This window comes from Eretmochelys imbricata, chromosome 8, assembly GCF_965152235.1.
Source record: "Eretmochelys imbricata isolate rEreImb1 chromosome 8, rEreImb1.hap1, whole genome shotgun sequence".
NCBI lineage: Eukaryota > Metazoa > Chordata > Testudines > Cheloniidae > Eretmochelys > Eretmochelys imbricata.
The window spans coordinates 43,593,669-43,612,596 of NC_135579.1; the positions used below are offsets into that span (position 1 = coordinate 43,593,669).

An 18,928-nucleotide genomic window follows, 5' to 3' on the forward strand; every position below is an offset into this window, starting at 1 on the left:
ACTATTCAACCCCTGATCAGAAGACAGGATCATTAATTTCCTCAAGCTTTTCTATGGGTCTCAACATAGCATCTGAGTGCTTCACAAACAAGTTAGTTCACCTTCACAACACCCTTGTGAGGTGAGGTATTATCCTTATTTTACAGATGGGGATTTGAGTCACTGAGAAATTAAGATAAAAAATTCCACTAAACTTGGGACACCTAGGAACTGATTTTTAAGAATACTTAGCATTGCTTCCCATCAACTTCAGTTGCAGCTGTGAGCGCTCAGCAATTCTCCAAATCAGACCTATGATTTGATTGGAATAACAAAGACTTGATGGGGTAGTTTACATGACTGGAGCACCGTCATGGATGGGTATAAACTGTTCAGGAAGAACAGGTATAGGAGGAAAGGTGGAGGAGTTGCACTGTATGTAAGAGAGCTGTATGACTGCTCAAAGCTCCAGTATGAAACTGGAGAAAAGCCTGTTGGGAGTCTTTAGGTTAAAGTATAGAAGCAAGATCAACAAGGGTGATGTTGTGGTGGGCGTGTGTTATAGACCACCAGCCCAGGAGGATGAGGTAGACGAGGTAGAGTGTTGGGGACAACTTCCTGGTGCAACTACTGGAAGAACCAACCAGCAGCAATTCTCCTCTTAACCTGCTACTTACAAACAGGGAAGAATTGGTAGGGGAAGACGAACTGGGTGGCAACCTGGGCAGCAGTGACCATGACATGATTGAGTTCAGGATCCTCACAAAAGGAAGAAAGGAGAGCAGCAAAATACGGACCCTGGACTTAAGAAAAACAGACTTTGACTCCCTCAGGGAACTGATAGGCAGGATCCTCTGGGAGGCTAATATGAGGGGGAAAAGGAGCACAGGAAAGCTGGTTGTATTTTAAAGAAGCCTTATTGAGGGCACAGGAACAAACCATCCCAATGTGCAGAAAGAATAGCAAATATGGCAAGCGACCAGCTTGGCTTAAAAGTGAAATCTTTGATGAGTTTAAACACAAAAAGGAAGCTTACAAGAAGTGGAAACTTGGTCAGATGACTAGGGAGGAGTATAAAGATATTGCTCAAGCATGCAGGGGTGTAATCAGGAAGGCCAAAACCCAATTGGAGTTGCAGCTAACAAGGGATGTGAAGGGTAACAAGAAGGGTTTATACAGGTATGTTAGCAACAAGGAAAAGGTCAGGGAAACCGTGGGACCCTTAATGAATGGAGGAGCAACCTAATAACGGATGATGTGGAAAAAACTGAAGTACTCAATGCCTTTTTTTGCCTCGGTCTTCACAGACAATGTCAGCTCCCACACTGCTGTCCTGGGCAACACAGTATGGGGAGGAGGCGAGCAGCCCTCAGTGGTAAAAGTACAGGTTAAGGGCTATTTAGAAAAGCTGGACATGCACAAGTCCATGGTCCAGATCTAATGCATCTGAGGGTGCTGAGGAAATTGGCTGATGTGATTGCAGAGCCAGTGGCCATTATCTTTGAAAACTTGTGGCGATCAGGGGAGGTCCTGGACAATTGGAAAAAGGCAAATATAGTGCCCATATTTTAAAAAGGAAAGAAAGAGAACCTGGGGAACTACAGACCAGTCAGCCTCACCTCAGTCCCTGGAAAAATCATGAAGCAGATCCTCAAAAAAACCATTTTAAAAGCACTTGGAGGAGAGGAAGATGATCAGGAACAGCCAACATGGATTCTCCACGGGCAAGTGATGCCTGACCAAGTCGACTGCCTTCTATGATGAGAAAACTGGCTCTGTGAATACAGGAAAAGCAGTGGACGTGATATATCTTGACTTTAGCAAAGCTTTTGATAAGGTTTCCCACAGTATTCTTGCCAGCAAGTTAAAAAAGTATGGATTGGATGAATGGACTACAAAGTGGATAGAAAGCTGGCTAGATCGTCAGGCTCAACGGGTAGTGATTAAGGGCTCAATGTCTAGTTGGCAGCTGCTATCAAGCGGAGTGCCCAAGGGGTCGGTCCTGGGGCCGGTTTTGTTCAACATCTTTATTAATGATCTGGATGATGGGATAGATTGCACCCTCAGCAAGTTCGCAGATGACACTAAGCTGCGGGGAGAGGTAGATATGCTGGAGGGAAGGGATAGGGTCCAGAGTGACCTAGACAAATTAGAGGTTTGGGCCAAAAGAAATCTGATGAGGTTCAACAAGGACAAGTGCAGACTCCTGCACTTAGGACGGAAGAATCCCATGCACTGCTACAGGCTGGGGACCAACAGCCAAAGCAGCAGTTCTGCAGAAAAGGACCTGGGGATTACTGTGGATGAGAAGCTGGATATGAGTCAACAGTGTGCCCTTGTTGCCAAGAAGGCTAACGGCATATTGGGCTGCATTAGTAGGAGTGTTGCCAGCAGATCAAGGGAAGTGATTATTCCCCCTCTATTTGGCACTGGTGAGGCCACATCTGGAGTACTGCATCCAGTTTTCAGCCCCCCCACTACAGAAAGGATGTGGACAAATTGGAGAGAGTCCAGCGGAGGGCAACGAAAATGATCAGGTGGTTGGGGCACATGACTTACAAGTAGAGGCTGAGGGAACTGGTCTTGTTTAGTCTGCAGAAGAGAAGAGTGAGGCGGGATTTGATAGCAGCCTTCAACTACCTGAAGGGGGGTTCCAAAGAGGATGGAGCTAGGCTGTTCTCAGTGGTGGCAGATGACAGAACAAGAAGCAATGGTCTCAAGTTGCATTGGAGGAGGTCTAGGATGGATATTAGGAAACACTATTTCAGTAGGGGGGTGGTGAAGCACTGGAATGTGTTACCCAGGGAGGTGGTGGAATCTCCATCCTTAGAGGTTTTTAAGGCCCAGCTTGACAAAGCCTTGGCTGGGATGATTTAGTTGGTGTTGGTCCTGCTTTGAGCAGGGGGTTGGACTGGATGACCTCTTGAGGTCTCTTCCAACCCTAATCTTCTATGATTCTATGACCTCCTCAAATTGGGCACCCAGAAAACGAGGAACACACAATTAGTGATTGTCTTGGTTACCAGGCTAACTGCATTCCTGTCCCTTCTCAGGGTCTCAGCGCGTACTCCCCCACAGGAGCCAGGTCTCAGTCCTGTACCCCTGCAGAGATCAACCATGACTCCTCCAGCAGGTCCAGTGATATTAGCTCCTGTAAGCCTTTTTTCTCAGGTGACTGTAGATGTTTGCAGTGATACCAAAACAGCTTCTTCAGTAATAAAGCATCATTTATTTATTCCTGAAAGGTGCAAAGCATTTAGAGCAAAGTGTAACTGACAACAGCACAAAGACTACACGCATGGTTATTACACTTCTGTTAGCTCCCCTCAACCCAGTTAACCCCCACACCTTCTAAATTCCACAACAAATGAGGCAGAAGTCCTACAGACAACAGTCTGTTTTACTTCACAACCCTGATTCATTCCCAGGGCATGTCCATCTCTGTGCACTAAATGATGTGGGAGGTATAGAAGACAAATATCCTGGAATATATGGATAATAACTATCAATTCCTCCCAGCCCTCAAAAATCGGAAAAGCTACACAACACCTTTGTTTATCCCAAAATAGGGTCCTTCTAGCTCTGATCTCCACCTAGAAATAAAGTCAATAAAAAAAATGTAATGTGAGACAAGTTGTCTAAGAGACCACAAATAAGCTAAGGTTTGAGGTTCTACTCCTCCAAGAATAGAAATTGAGATGTCTAAAAATAAGACTACTGTTAAGTGCCCAGGCAAGAATCTCTCATAATTTATATAAAGATGAAAGTTTTCTCTCCCTCCCTGTCTAGCTAAAAAGAATCTCAAATGTTGCCAAGCAGAGAAACATGCTGCTGACCTATGCAAAGTGGACCATTCCATACTGTGAGTGAACCAAGAGTTTAAAGCGGTTATGAACAGCTTGCTGTGTCAAGGGACCAATTTCTTTGATTCCCCAAATAAATCCAAGACACCTTTTCACCCCAACTTATAAAGTGTGCATTTGTCTGTCTTATTAATCAAATACCATATTGTTCCTTCAATGTCTTTCACCCAGAATTAGAAGCTGTACATTTATCTGCCTTTTGAATCAGATAAACCATCTCTCTATGTGTGGATCTCTCTTGTTCCATTGTAAACCCTAAGGATGTGAAGTCAAAGAATGTATGGACTAGGACTACTAAATTTAGAGGAATTACTTATAAAAGATTTTTATTTTACTTTCTAAATTATTGTTGCACTACTGAAGTGACATGAACAGCACAGCACAAGGAAAGGGGGATACTGAAAGATATAAGCCCTTAACCAGGGTACAATTTTGAATTGTTAAAAGAAATTGCTTAAAGATGAGGGACTCCAATTAACAGCCTAGGCAATACAAGAAAATACAGAATTACAATCCATGAAATGAATGAAACATAAAAACCTTCCAATTGATAGAAACATCAAAGAAATTTTCTAAATGCCGACACCATCTACTTATATCAACAGAGGCAGCAGAGAAACAGAAAGCTGAAATCTAAGAGCTGTTAACCAGTGTCCAATAGGAAATAAAAGGATTGCCATCCTCCAACTAACCCTGAAAAATAGCATAAAACCTGAGGTCACTGTGTGGGACCCCAGACTTTGTTGACCTAGGAGGCTTCTTTCCTCCTCCAGGGTTACAGGACTAAGTGGAGTTGCTGAATCCATCAAAGAAGCTGCAAAACCAGAAGTGCTATGGATAGACTCTCCCCTATCTCTGGCCTGAGAAGAAGTAGTGAGGTTTCATTTCAGAAAATGTATTTCTCTTTTTGTTCTTTAAAATAACTGAAAGTTCCTTGGTGAGTCTATGCTCTTTCTGGCAAGACCTGAAGGAATGGTATTTTGGATTTTTACTAATACTATATGCATGTTTATAAGTCCAAGTACATTGGCCTATGTAGCAGAGTGTGGCAGGGCCCCCTCAGCTTTTGCCTCTGCTAGGTTCACAAAGTAACTCTGAGACCCTGGGTAGTAACCACTGGTGCACTTTATTCTCAGGCTTGTTCCCACCACCATTTCAACATGTACAAGTAGCTCTTCACCATCTGCAGGCAGGAGGGAGGGGAGAGCTACCTCCCTGCTTCCATTCCCTGCCTTTTTCCTTTTCTCCTGCTCTTCCCTGGCTTTCTTCCCCTGAGGCTTTTATGCAGCCCCAGGCTCATTAGGTAGCAGCTGTGTCTGCCTCCCCAGTTAGGGCCAGGTTATCTCCAGCCCATTCTAATTGGTTCCACTAACGAGGGAATCTGCAACCCTTTGCCCACCACCCTGTTACAGCTTAACAAATACCTCAAAATATAACTTTAGGCAATTGATTTTTATATTTTAAACTGGTCTCTTTCAAACCAAACACTAGAAATAACTAGGATCATATTCACAAAAGTGCCTTAAGACAAAGTGCATCCTTACTCCTTGGAGAATGACTGGAAGGCTGACAAACGTATTTGATACTAAAGAACTGATAGATTATTTTCAATTAATGCAAAAAACTCTTGAGGATGTATATTGTTCTCTGGTATAACTGATTGACCGCACTATTGTTTATGATAACTGCCTACAAGTTTGGATTTGTTTATGCGGTATAAACAGGGGTTCTCAAACTGGGGGTCGGGACCCCTCAGGGGGTCGCAAGGTTATTACATTGGGGGGGACCGCGGGCTGTCAACCTCCACCCCAGCTCCACTTTGCCTCCACCATTTATAATGGTGTTAAATATATAAAAAAGTGTTTTTAATTTATAAGGCGGGGTCGCACTCAGAGGCTTGCTTTGTGAAAGGGGTCACCAGTAAAGAAGTTTGAGAACCCCTGGCCTAGAATATATGTTGTACAGTAGTTACATTTGATTGATGAACTGTATATTGTATATTTATGTGATTCTTGGTGAACTGATCAAACTTATTTGAGAAACACTGTCCAAGATACAAGCTGACCTGAAAAGAACCTCACATTATAATTAGTAAACTAATGCTCACTGCAATCAATAAAAAGGGGTTATCCTAATTAAATTCTATCCCTGTTTTGGTTACAGCACATTTCAAACTGGGAAATCTAGTTTGTCAGAGTTCAGTTTTAAAATCTAACCAGCACCTCAGCAAATTCATAGAATTGGCTCCCCTTTCATACTTAGAGAGAGACAGGGGTCCTTTGGGGAAAAAATAGCAGGTAATCTTGTAGTTAAAGACTAGCATAATACATATGCATAAGGCAACTGAATTAAGGTTGCACAGGCAATTTCATCATGGGGCATCGTGTTGACACACATGGGCCAGCAGCAGGATTAGAATCTTTAGATCCAATGCACAGACCTCTGCCACTTGAGCTAATGGAGTAACTGATAGCAGTAGTAAATTGTTATTGTTAGAGAATGAGCAGGCTGACCCATCTTGTACAATTGGAGGCAGTCAAGTTTCAGTGGAAACACCTTATATTTCTTTAGCGATTTTGTTTAAAATTATATTTAGAAACCATTTCTGTGGGAAAAGGGCCCATTTTCCTTCAGAATAGCTGTAAAGGCTCCTGGGGACAAAAACATAGCGGTGGTAAAAAGAAAAGGAGTACTTGTGGCACCTTAGAGACTAACAAATTTATCTGAGGATAAGCTTTTGTGAGCTACAGCTCACTTCATCGGATGCATGTATCTAATGTATACTCCTTTTCTTTTTGCGGATACAGACTAACACGGCTGCTACTCTGAAACCTGTCATAGTGGTGGTAGTAGCCACCTGACCCCCATGTATAATTTGTTTAACTACCAGGATTTCACCCAATGTGACAGTACCAAGTTGCACATATATTTACATTTACATAACTGTTTTATTCTTAAACCACAAACTTTTTTTAATGACATTAAACTGTTACTCTAACATTTTTAGAACTGTTAACATTTAACATTTCCATAACTCCCAACCATTTACTTCCCTCCAAATTTTGTAGTATTAATTTTTACAAAAGTTATTTGTAACTCTTCACTTAAATGCAAAAGTAAGCAATTTAAAGTAATTTTTTTAAGGTGGTACATTTTGCCTCTAACGACATAGCCACCCTGCAACACACAGCTGCCTCACCCTGTGCTTCCTTTACCTTGGAGTTATTTTAAAAGGCAGAAAAATATTTGTTTCCATGGTCACCTATGGACCTTTTACTTTAAAAATTTCAATGGAATGCAGCGGACTTCTGTCATGCTTTGTCCAAACAAACTTTTCACTAAGTGTGCAAAGTACCATCCATTAAAACTTCAGAAAACCAAAAGTGTGAGAGACGGGGGTAAATTCGGGTCTTTATAAGCAGGAGGGGCTAGGGGGGTGGATAAATGGGGAACAAGAATTTTGCTTTAAGGCATCTATTTGACCCTTCACAGTCAGGTTCTCTGACTTAAGACGATTAAAATCATCCACACAATTTCAGCCATTTTGACTGCCAGCACACTGATGACTTATCATGAGCTATTCCTCAGCAATTTGCTGCAAGGTTTCCATTTTGCTTTTAAGACTGGTAACCTCCTCCCATAAACCTGACACACCCTCACACAGAGCCTGCAACAAAACAGAGTTTTTCTTATCCTGGGGGTATTTGGATGCCAGGGAAGCTTCCACCCACCCCTGGATGGCTGGCCAATCCTGACAATCCTGGAGGTGGGGGGAGGGTGGCAGCGCATAGGGACCCCCCATTTCCAAACTTTGAAGATACATTTCTTGGCAGTAACTGCAGCCACAAGTTCCCTTAATCAGCAGTTTGCAGGGAAGGGAGGAAGGGGCCATGACCCCGAGCTCGTTTATGTAGCTGGGAAAGGAAGTGGGGGGAGATAACACTTCTTTACACAAAGGGTATTCTTTAAACAACCATATTTCTCATGCAGCTGCACCGCTTATCTATCCTTAACAAGCAGAAGGGAAGGGAGAGGGATGGCACTTTATCAAGTGAAGAAACAGTGCATGTCTGTGCCTCACTCCCTATTACCATGCTAGCAGTTCCCCAGGTCTTTACTTAACTCTTACATACCCCACAGTTATCCTCTATGCAGACCAGCCCTAAAGGCAGATGAGAGATTTTGCTAGTAGGTTTCATGGGTATTTGCTGACACCAGAGGAATGGTGAGACTAAGGAATCCTCGGTTACATTCCAGGCTGTAGTCTTCTGCCCATTTCCTGCTAAACTTGACTCCTTTTGCCTCGTGGTCTACTCCAACCTATCCTTGACCCAGTTCTATCGCTTCCCCATTCCTGGCTCCTTACCCCAGCACCATTATCTTAGATTACCCAGTCCCAGTCCCAACCTCTCAGACTTCTCATCCCAGTCCCTGTCCCTCCCTTCCTCTCCACCCCTCCCCCCAGGCTCACTAACTCCTAATCTCCTGCCATACTCCCAATCTCTAACTGCACACACACAGAGTCTCTTTGCCCAGACAGACCCAGCGACCCTGCTGGCTCTTCATCCAATCTCAGTCCCCCAACCTCATCCTGGCTCCTGGCCCCTGCCTCTTTACCCAGCTAGTCCAAGTTCTTCTCTCAAACCCCAAATTTTTGTCAGATCTGTCTCTTCCCCTCCTGCCCCCCGCCATGACCTCCTCCTGGCTCTCAGTTTCCCCATTCCTATTGCCCTAACCCACTTCCAGTCCCAGTTTCCCACCACTGCAGATGCTAGTCCCCAATCGTCTTACTCAGACAGTATCAGTTTCCTATGTACTTAAAATCATAGAAGATTAGGGTTGGAAGAGACCTCAGGAGGTCATCTAGTTCAACCCCCTGCTCAAAGCAGGAACAACTCCAACTAAATCATCCCAGCCAAGACTTTGTCAAGCCTGACCTTAAAAACCTCTAAGGATGGAGATTCCACCACCTACCTAGGTAACCCATTCCAGGGCTTCACCACCCTCCGAGTGAAATAGCGTTTCCTAATATCCATCCTAGACCTCCTCCAATGCAACTTGAGACCATTGCTTCTTGTTCTGTCATCTACTATCACTGAGAACAGCCGAGATCCATCCTCTTTGGAACCCCCTTTCAGGTAGTTGAAGGCTGCTATCAAATCCCACCTCACTCTTCTCTTCTGCAGACTAAACAAGACCAGTTCCCTCAGCCTCTCCTCATAAGTCATGTGCCCCAGCCCCCTGATCATTTTCGTTGCCCTTCGCTGGACTCTCTCCAATTTGTCCACATCCTTTCTGTAGTGGGGGGGGCCCAAAACTGGATGCAATGCTCCAGATGTGGCCTCACCAGTGCCGAATAGAGGGGAATAATCACTGAAGAGCTACCTTAATGGAGCAACTATTTAATAGAAGCCAGGTAGAGAGCAGAAGCAGAATATTTCAAAAGGGCAAGCATTTGCTATTTTTGTTCAGAAAGCTGTGGTGAACATAATTATGCAAATTCTAAAGAGCTGTCACGCTGACCTTTTGAAACCATGTGTCCATGGGTGCAATATATACTTTACTAGTGAGCCCTGAAATTCATTAAAGGTCAATAACTATACGATTTTTCTGATTAAGTCTTTAAAGAACTTATTTAACAGGGAAAATAAAGTTAAGCAAAACAGTTATACTCTCTTAGAAACATTAGGTCAGAAAAGCTGCGACTAGAAAGAGTTTGGTAAAAAGTAGGAGAATAACGCTGCAGAAAGGAGTCTATCAGCTCTGAAGCTTAGCTGCTTTGGCTACAAACTTTAACATCACATTCAGAGGGTGCTGATTTGTACGAGTCCCTCAGTCAAAGTGCTAACCTTACCAAGTCCATGAAGAGCTTACACAGCATCTGATCTACTGCCTAATAAAGTCAAATGGTAAAGCTCCCACTGATTTCAGCAGAAACCAGACTAGCGCCTCCATCCTCACAGAAAAAAAACTGTAGCAAACAAAAAAAAAAAAATCAACAAAATTTCTAAAAAACATTCCAAGACAGCTGATCTTATTGAGAGCAAAGGAATGAAACAAAGTGGAGTCACACGCCAAGCCACTTCTGAAAATATGATGTTCCAAAAAACATTCTAACAAAAACGGGAAAAAATCGTGTTTTTTAAACTTTCACATCTAACACCTTGCCCAATTAATCTAAAAATTTCCCCATAATTTTCCTTTGGCAGAAGGCCACCAACAGGAGAATTTGTGCTAATGTTTAAGGAATTTGAGGTGGGAACGGGGAAAGTTGTCCAAGGAGCCTTAAAGTAGAAGGCAAGTTACAACATGAACTATGGATCGAGTATGATAACTCTGTAATACATGAAGTGATAAAACTGTGAAATCAATAGTGGCAATGGAGGAGTGAAGAAACGGTTACCTACCTTCTTGTAACTGTTGTTCTTCGAGATGTGTGGCTCATGTCCATTCCAATTAGGTGTGTGCGTGCACAAATCACCAGAAGGTTTTTCCCTAGCAGAACCAGTCAGGTAGGCAGTGGAGCCCCCTGAAGTCACGCCTTCATGGCACTGCAGATAGGGCCCTGCCAACCCGCCATCTCTCCAGTTCCTTCTTGCTTGTTTACTCCGACAGAGGGCAAGGCAGGTGGGTATGGAATGGATACGAGCAACACATCTCAAAGAACAACAGTTACGAGAAGGTAGGTAACGGTTTTTTCTTCAAGTGCTTGCTCATATCTATTCCAATTAGGTGACTCCCAAGCCTTACCTAGGAGGTAGGGTTGGAGTTCATGGAATCGCTGACTGAAGCACAGCTCCGCCGAATGCTGCTTCATCCCTGGTATGCTGGGTGATAGCATAATGGGAAGTGAATGTGTTCACTTCACTGAGGACCATGTTGCCACTCTGTAGATTTCCTGGTTCAGGACCTGGGCCAGCAAGGCTGCTGAAGACACCTGAGCTCTGGTGGAATGCACTGTCAGAGCAGGGGCAGGAACCTTGGCTAGGTCGTAGCATACCCGGATACAGGATGTGATCCAAGAGGATATTCTCTGGGAGGACACCGGGAGACCCTTCATCCTGTCTGGCACCGCAACAAACAGCTAGTTCGACTTGCAGAACAGGTTTGTTTGTTCGCTCAATTTAAAAGGCCAAAGCCCGCTGAACATCCAGGGAGCAGACAAGGACAAGCTCCTGGCTGTTGGCATGAGGCTGTGGGAAAAAGACTGGGAGAAATGTGTCTTGGTTGGCGTTGAAGTTGGAGACCACCTTTGGGAGGAACACTGGGTGTGATCGGAGCTGCACTTGTCCTTGTAAAAGATGATATAAGGAAGGTCAGATGTGAGGGCCTTTAGCTCAAACACCCTTCTGGTTGAAGTTATGACCGGGAAAGCAACTTTATATGATAGACAGAGCAGTGAGCACGTCATTAAGGCCTCGAATGGAGGCCCCATCAGCCTTGAGCACCAGATTAAGGTCCCAGGCCGGGGTTGGCAGCCGGATCTGAGGGTATAATCTGTCTAGTCCTTTAAGCAAATGCTGCACCATCTGTCATAAATATAAAGGGAAGGGTAACAACCTTTATGTATGCGATAACATAAAATCCCTCCTGGCCAGAGGTACAGAATCACTTTACCTGTAAGGGGTTAAGAAGCTCAAATAACCTGGTTGGCACCTGACCAAAAGGATCCATAAGGAAAGAAGATAGTTTCAAATCGGGGGGGGGGGGGGAGGAGGCAGGGGGGCGGAAGAGGTTTTGTTTGTGCTCTCTTTGGTTGTTCCCTCTCTGGACGGAAAGAGAGACCAAGCAGCTAAAACATCTCCTGAAAACATATCTAAAATTATAGAAATTGTAAGTAAAGGCGAGGAAATGCATTAGGTTATCTTTTGTTTTAGCGTGTGAATTTTCCCTATGCTAAGAGGGAGTTTTATTCCTGTTTTTTTGTAACTTTGAAGCTGAGCCTAGGGGGGAATCCTCTGTGTTTAAATCTTTTTATTACCCTGTAAAGTCACCTTCCATCCTGATTTTGCAGGTGTGATTCTTTTACTTTTTTCTTTAAATAAAGTTCTTCCTTTAAGTACCTGTTTGATTTTCAGTGTCCTAGGGACAAAGGGTCTGGTCGATACTCACATTATTCTCAAGCCTCCCCAGGAAAGGGGGTGAAAGAGCTTGGGGGAATATTTTGGGGAACAAGGGACTCCAAGTGACCCTTTTCCTGAATTTTTGTCTAAATCACTTGGTGGTGGTAGCAATACCGTCCAAGGACAAGGAAAGGATTTGGGCCTTGGGGAAGTTTTTAACCTAAGCTGGTAAAAATAAACTTAGGGGGTCTTTCATGCAGGTCCCCACATCTGTACCCCAGAGTTCAGAGTGGGGAGGGAACCCTGACACCATCAGGTTAGCAAAGATGGAGAGGTCAGCCTCTCCTGGGTGAAACGCTAAGATGGCAGCCAAGTGAACCTTTATCGATGATTGTGACAGACCCTGCTGTTTCAGCTTAAGCAGGTAGTTCAAGATAAATGGAATTTAAGACTTAGTCAGAGGGATACAGCTCTGCAAACACCAAATCGAGAATTGCTTCCACTTGGCTGAGTAGGTAGCCCTGGTTGAAGGTTTTCTACTACCAAGAAGAACTTCTCTAACACGGTCTGAATATGCAATTCAGTCAGATTCAGCCACGCAGCTTCCAAGCCACGAGGCGAAGAGATTCGAGATTGGGCTGCTGGAGTCGTCCACGATATTGAGTGATGAGATCTGGAATTAACGGCATCTCCACCGACAGTTCCAGCAACATGATTTACCAATGCTGGCACCACCAGGATGACTGAGGCCCTGTCACTCTGGATCTTGAGGAGGACCCTGTGGATGAGTAGGATAGAAGGGAAAGCGTAGAGGAGATGATCCCTCCATGGAAGGAGGGACGCATCTGAGAAAGCGCCTGGGCTGTGGCTCAGGAAGGAGCAGAATTGCAGGCACTTCCAGTTGCTCCCTGTGGTGAACAAGTCGACTTGGGGAAATCCGCACTGTTGGAAAATGTTGTTTATTATGTCCAGATGAATGGACCGCTCATGATTGTGAAAAGACCTGCTGAGATGGTCCAGTAGCTTGTCCAACTGAAACAGAAGGTCTTTACCCCATTGCAAGAAATCAATCCACAGATAAATCATTCACAGGAAAAAAAAAACTGCTGTAAACAACCAATCTGCTTTTTTCAACGGAAGTTGTCAGGAGATCTAGGAACCAGAATAGACCTATCCTAAAACTTGTTTATTATACAATCCCTTTTAACTTGCCAGTTTTGATGAGAAATTACGAAATCCTACCTGACTGACATAGACCCTATGCACAATGCACATGTGCTGCTTAATATAACATGTGAGTGATCTGTAAGGATTGACTTAACAAGAATTGGGAGAGCTGAGCCCTCCCTAAAATCACACCCTATGAGAGTCGATTTTTGTATGTACTCCACTGCACTATTTAAAAAAAAAAAACTCAACTTCTTAGAGTTCTTCCTACAAAGAAAAACGTGCATTCATGCCATGACAATGGATTGTTCATGGGCACAGATTTGTTTATGTGTACAACCAACATGAAATCAGATAGGTTCATTTATTTGCCACCAAGATCTGGAAGTTAAACACTTTACATCAGAGGTTCCTTAAATTAAGGGCTTCTTTACATAGGAAAGTAATACAGAATAAGGTCAGGTCCAGATCTGAAGTGAAATAGCTACTTGTAGCAGGAAAGGCTGCTGGCCTAGTAGTCAGCTTGTGGCCTTATCTTTAAAAAAGGGAAGAAGGAGAATTTGGGGAACTACAGAATGGTCAACCTCACCTCAGTCCCTGGAAAAATCATGGAGCAGATCCTCAAAAAAAACATTTTAAAAACACTTGGAGGAGAGGAAGGTGATCAGGAACAGTCAACATGGATTCACCAAGGGCAAGTCATGCCTGATCAACCTGATTGCTTTCGATGATGAGATAACTGGCTCTGTGGATAGGAGGAAAGCAGTGGACGCGATATATCTTTACTATAGCAAAACTTTTGATACAGTCTTCTTGCCACAATATTCTTGCCAGCAAATTAAAAAAAGCATGGATTGGATGAATGGACTATTAGATGGATAGAAAGCTGGCTAGATCGTTGGGCTCAAAGGGTAGTGATCAAGGGCTCAATGTCTAGCTGGCAGTCGGTATCAAGCAGAGTGCCCCAGGGCTTGGTCCTGGGGCCGGTTTTGTTCAACACCTTTATTAATGATCTGGATGATGGGATAGATTGCATCCTCAGCAAGTTCGTGGATGACACTAAGCTGCGGGGAGAGGTAGATATGCTGGAGGGAAGGGATAGGGTCCAGAGTGACCTAGACAAATTAGAGGATTGGGCCAAAAGCAATCTGATGAGGTTCAACAAGGACAAGTGCAGAGTCCTGCACTTAGGACAGAAGAATCCCATGCACTGCTACAGGCTAGGGACCGACTAGTTAAGTGGCAGTTCTACAGAAAAGGACCTGGGGATTACAGTGGACGAGAAGCTGGATATGAGTCAACAGTGTGCCCTTGTTGCCAAGAAGGCTTAACAGCACATTGGGCTGCATTAATAGGAGCACTGCTAGCAGATCAAGGGAAGTGATTATTCCCCTCTATTTCGCACAGATGAGGCCACATCTGGAGTACTGCATCCAGTTTTGGGACCCCCACTACAGAAAGGATGTGGATAAATTGGAGAGAGTCCAGCAGAGGGTAACGAAAATTATTAGGGGGCTGGGGCACATGACTTATGAGGAGAGGCTGTGGGAACTGGGCTTATTTAGTCTGCAAAAGAAGAGAAGAGTGAGGGGGGATTTGATAGCAGCCTTCAACTACCTGAAGGGGGGTTCCAAAGAGGATGGAGCTAGGCTGTTCTCAGTGGTGGCAGATGACAGAACAAGAAGCAATGGTCTCAAGTTGCAGTGGGGGAGGTCTAGGTTGGATACTAGAAAAAGCTATTTCCCTCGGAGGGTGGTGAAGCCCTGAAATAGGTTACCTAGGGAGGTGGTGGAATCTCCATCCTTGGAGGTTTTTAAGGCCCAAAAGCCCTGGCTGGGATGATTTAGTTGGGGATTGGTCCTGCTTTGAGCAGGGGGTTGGACTAGATGACCTCCTGAGGTCCCTTCCAACCCTGATATTCTATGATTGTATGAATGTAAGTTTTGTCATTCAGGGGTGTGAAAAAATCCCCCCCCCGCCCCTCAAGCAACATAGCTTACATCAACCTAACTTAGGTCTACACTGCACTATGTCAGTGGGAGATGCTCTCCCACCAACTTAGCTTCCACCTTTCGGGGAGGTGGAGTACTGAAGTTGACAGGAGAGCATGCTGCTACTGACTCCAGTGACACCAATTTAGTAAGCCAGTGTAGACAAGCCCTCAACGCAGAATGAGAATCCACCAAAGGAGTCAATGTTAAATAACTACTGCTCTTTAAATCCACACCCTAGCTTATTCTGTACTAACTTCACATGCAGACATGCTTTAGGGAAAATCCATTTAAAATAGAGAAATGTTTTGGTCAACATGTGACGAGTATAAATATTTTCATAAAATTCTGAAACCAAATGATAAGCTATTCACATCTAAGTGTTAATGAGTTTCTGTTAAGGTTCATTTGGCAGTTCCTTGCCATTACTTATTTGCTGTGTTTGATCTTGCACACAGTAGATTGATTTACTGGCATTTAAAGGTGACTGCTTTACTTATTACTTTAACAATTACACTGATCTCTCTAGTGCCACCAGCATTTTACCAGTGACCTCAGTTCTGCTTGCAGCTTTTAATCTTTCAAAGCAGAACAAAACAAGATTGAGTTCTACACATAAAACACACACACACAGAGAGAGAGAGAGAGAGAGAGAGAGAGAGAGAGAGAGAGAGAGAGAGAGAGAGAGAGAGAGTGTGTGTGAGTGTGTGAGTGTGTGAGTGTGTGAGTGTGTGAGTGTGTGTGTGTGTGTGTGTGTGTGGGTGGGTGGGTGGGTGGGTGGGTGGCAGTAAATGGGCTGCTTTTCCTTAAAGTTCATTGATCTCTGTGTGGTCATACTTGTGATGAGAATGTTAATTGAACAGGTCTGAAGGACAACATATATTTTAATAGCACAAAGTAAATCACCAGAGATGGGGACAATGTAATGTAGAACTAAGACATATTACTTTTAGACATGTTATAAGAATGGGCTTACATTGTCTTTCCAGGTATGAAGGAATATCATGTTTATCCCACATCATGGCCAGTGTCCTTATAGGCAGGAAATTAACACAACCACTCCTTCAGAGACAATGCTGCTAGCGGAAAATGAGAGGCACCCTTCTCGCCCCTCTGCCTTATGCTACATAGGCTGTGGTACTTGGGCACATGGTACTTGGAAGACCCACAGCACTCTAAGACCATCATGGCCCACAGTGCTAGAGGCCAGAACCCTGAATCAAACCTGGGACGTCACAAGACAGTGAACAGCAACCAAAAACCTAAAAAGACACCCAAGACTCTTATTGCTATTTATTGCTTAGAGCCTTAGATTGTGCCAGAAGCATGCCAGGAGCTTTACAGACAACAAGATAAACTCCCTGATCCAATCAGCTTCTGAGTTCAACAGATGACACACAGGCAAGGGAAGACGTAGGCTGTCTTCATCACTAGGCAAAGTTCTGGCATTTCTTTGGTGAAAGGCTTGGCACCTATCACCATGGGCTGGCAACAGCAATCAGGCCCCAGTGCCCTTGCCCTTCATGAGGAAGGAGAGGAGCAGGGTTGAGTGCTGGAATCTCTGCCTATGCACCATACAGTGAGAGGGGGGATACAGACGTACTCTTAACCCCATCTGCTGCTCTCAGCAATGGCTGCCAAGGCATATGCACAATCAACTAACCCAATAATTTACATGCCAGAGAAAGTCAAAGCAGTCTCTTGATGCAGAGGGTATTTACACTCTCTTCCAGCTGCCAACAGGAATTGTGTGTGTAAATCCCCTGGTAACTGGTGAGGACACACTGTCATCCCCTAAAATCCAAGCATTTGACATTTATAAAATACTTTTCAATCCCAAAGACAGAGGAATAACTTCACCGACCACTGAAGTACTGCCATCTCAGGACTGAACACAGAATCGAACAGATCACACAAACTCTATCCAACCACTGACATGGGAAGTGATAAAACAATATCACATACAGTTTAAATTGCAGGAGACATTTGTGTAAACAGAACACAATTAACTAAACTGGAATATGACTTAATCCCTGACTAGTGAGAAAGTGGCAAAGATTCTATTACAAATGGAAAATTATCCTCCTATGAAACCTGCACAGAAATTCAAGAAGACATAAGAATAACGGTTGCTAAAGTCCATATATAAAACTATGACAAAAAAACAAGAAATGGTCATTTTAAACAAGTGAACGTTACACGACTTTTACACTTTTTAACATCATAGCTATCTGTATTCTATCACATTTTGTCTCTCGGGATGAAATCTCTTGTTTTATTATAGGTCAGAGCAAGTTCTCTCACAGGAAATCTCTGATGAAAATGAATTATTGACATCAGTAAAACCAAGCCCAATGTTCCTTCTATAGTAGCTAATTATTGACACTTTGATCCACTCTACATTTCTGTCCATTGAATTATACCCAAAACAGGAATTTATTTATAATACCATCTACCAACAGGGTACATTACAATACGACAAACTGATATGCTGCCTCTTTTTGCTGATCCATAAAGCTATTATTTTTTAAGGTGACAATAATAGAAATGTCACATTACTTTGAGAGAAAAACAAATTTCACAATATTCATACCAAAACTATTTGGCAATGCACAGGCTAATTTGTGCTGCTTGCTGTCTACATTAGCATTTGAAACTCAGATGCCTAAAGGACACAGAACTCAAGTAATAATCTTTAAAAAACCCCAACAATATTGCAAATCAAAGGCTTGATGCTGGCCGACCAGGTGCCAGCTCATGCCCATGCCAACTCACTTGTGTATTAGTATTGATCAAAGTGATTGTTAAATGTATGAGAATGTATTTGATGTTTAAACTTCATAAAAACTAATAGGATGTTGCATGCATTGTTTTCATTTACCTGTATCCTGTTAGAATGCAATAGAAATATCAACATTGTATATACCCCTGTAACTAAATAACCCTTCCTAAGAGAAAGGAGCCTTGTGTAATGTAAATGAAAAACTTTAACACGAAAATACCAAATCTTGCGCATTTCAAAGCAGGCGGTCATTATATGTGATGATCAGAGATCAAAGACTCAAAATGCATTCTGCTCTCTCTGCTATCAAAGAGCCCATATGTGTAGCCGAACTGTCAATTTGTTGACACAAAGAAAAGTTCATCATCTCTGGACTGTTTGGATTCTAACAGGGGAGAATAACTGAACAAGAAGATGGAGATCAAGAGACTTATTCTGGGTAGCCCTGAGAGACTTTTGGGAAACTAGCAGATTACTACATCTCTGCCACCATTTGCAATTACAGACCTTTACTCACATGTACATATATTTTACCTGCTTTAACCTCTAAAAACTATCATTTTTTTTTCCTAGATAATAAGCATTAGTTAGTTTACTACAGAATTGGCTATAAGCATCGTCTTTGGTGTGAAATCTAGGATGTAAATCCATCTGGGTGAGTGACTAGTCTCTTGGGACTGGGTGTAGTCTGGAATATTTGTGTTTGTTAGTGTAAGTGACCATTTAGCACATAGTCCAGCTTGCCTGGGTGGCAAGATAAACAGGAGTGTGAAAGCAGACGGTCTATGATTCCATGGTAAGACTGTTACAGTGACCCAGGAGTTCACATTTGTTACTGGCTTAGTGAAATCTAATTATAGAACATGCCACCAATTTGGGATGTCTGCACTTCTTTGGACAGTCTGTCCTGAGGTAGGCACTCACGGTCGTGAGCCACTCCAGACAGTGTTACAAAAGGTATTTTTGTTAATTTTCATAGAGCATTATTTTGCTCACTGCTTATAACAGCCACTTGAAAACTTGATATTTGAAATGGTTCTGCCCTGGCAACTGTGCACTAGTTTGTTATTGCAGAGCTGATCA

The 18,928-nt window shown here is 43.3% G+C and overlaps 1 protein-coding gene across 3 annotated transcripts in view; it reads right to left on the reverse strand.

Moving 5' to 3' along the window:
• Positions 1-18,928, reverse strand: part of TEDC1 (tubulin epsilon and delta complex 1) — a 159,574-nt gene that overhangs the window by 88,070 nt on the left and 52,576 nt on the right. The window lies entirely within an intron of this gene.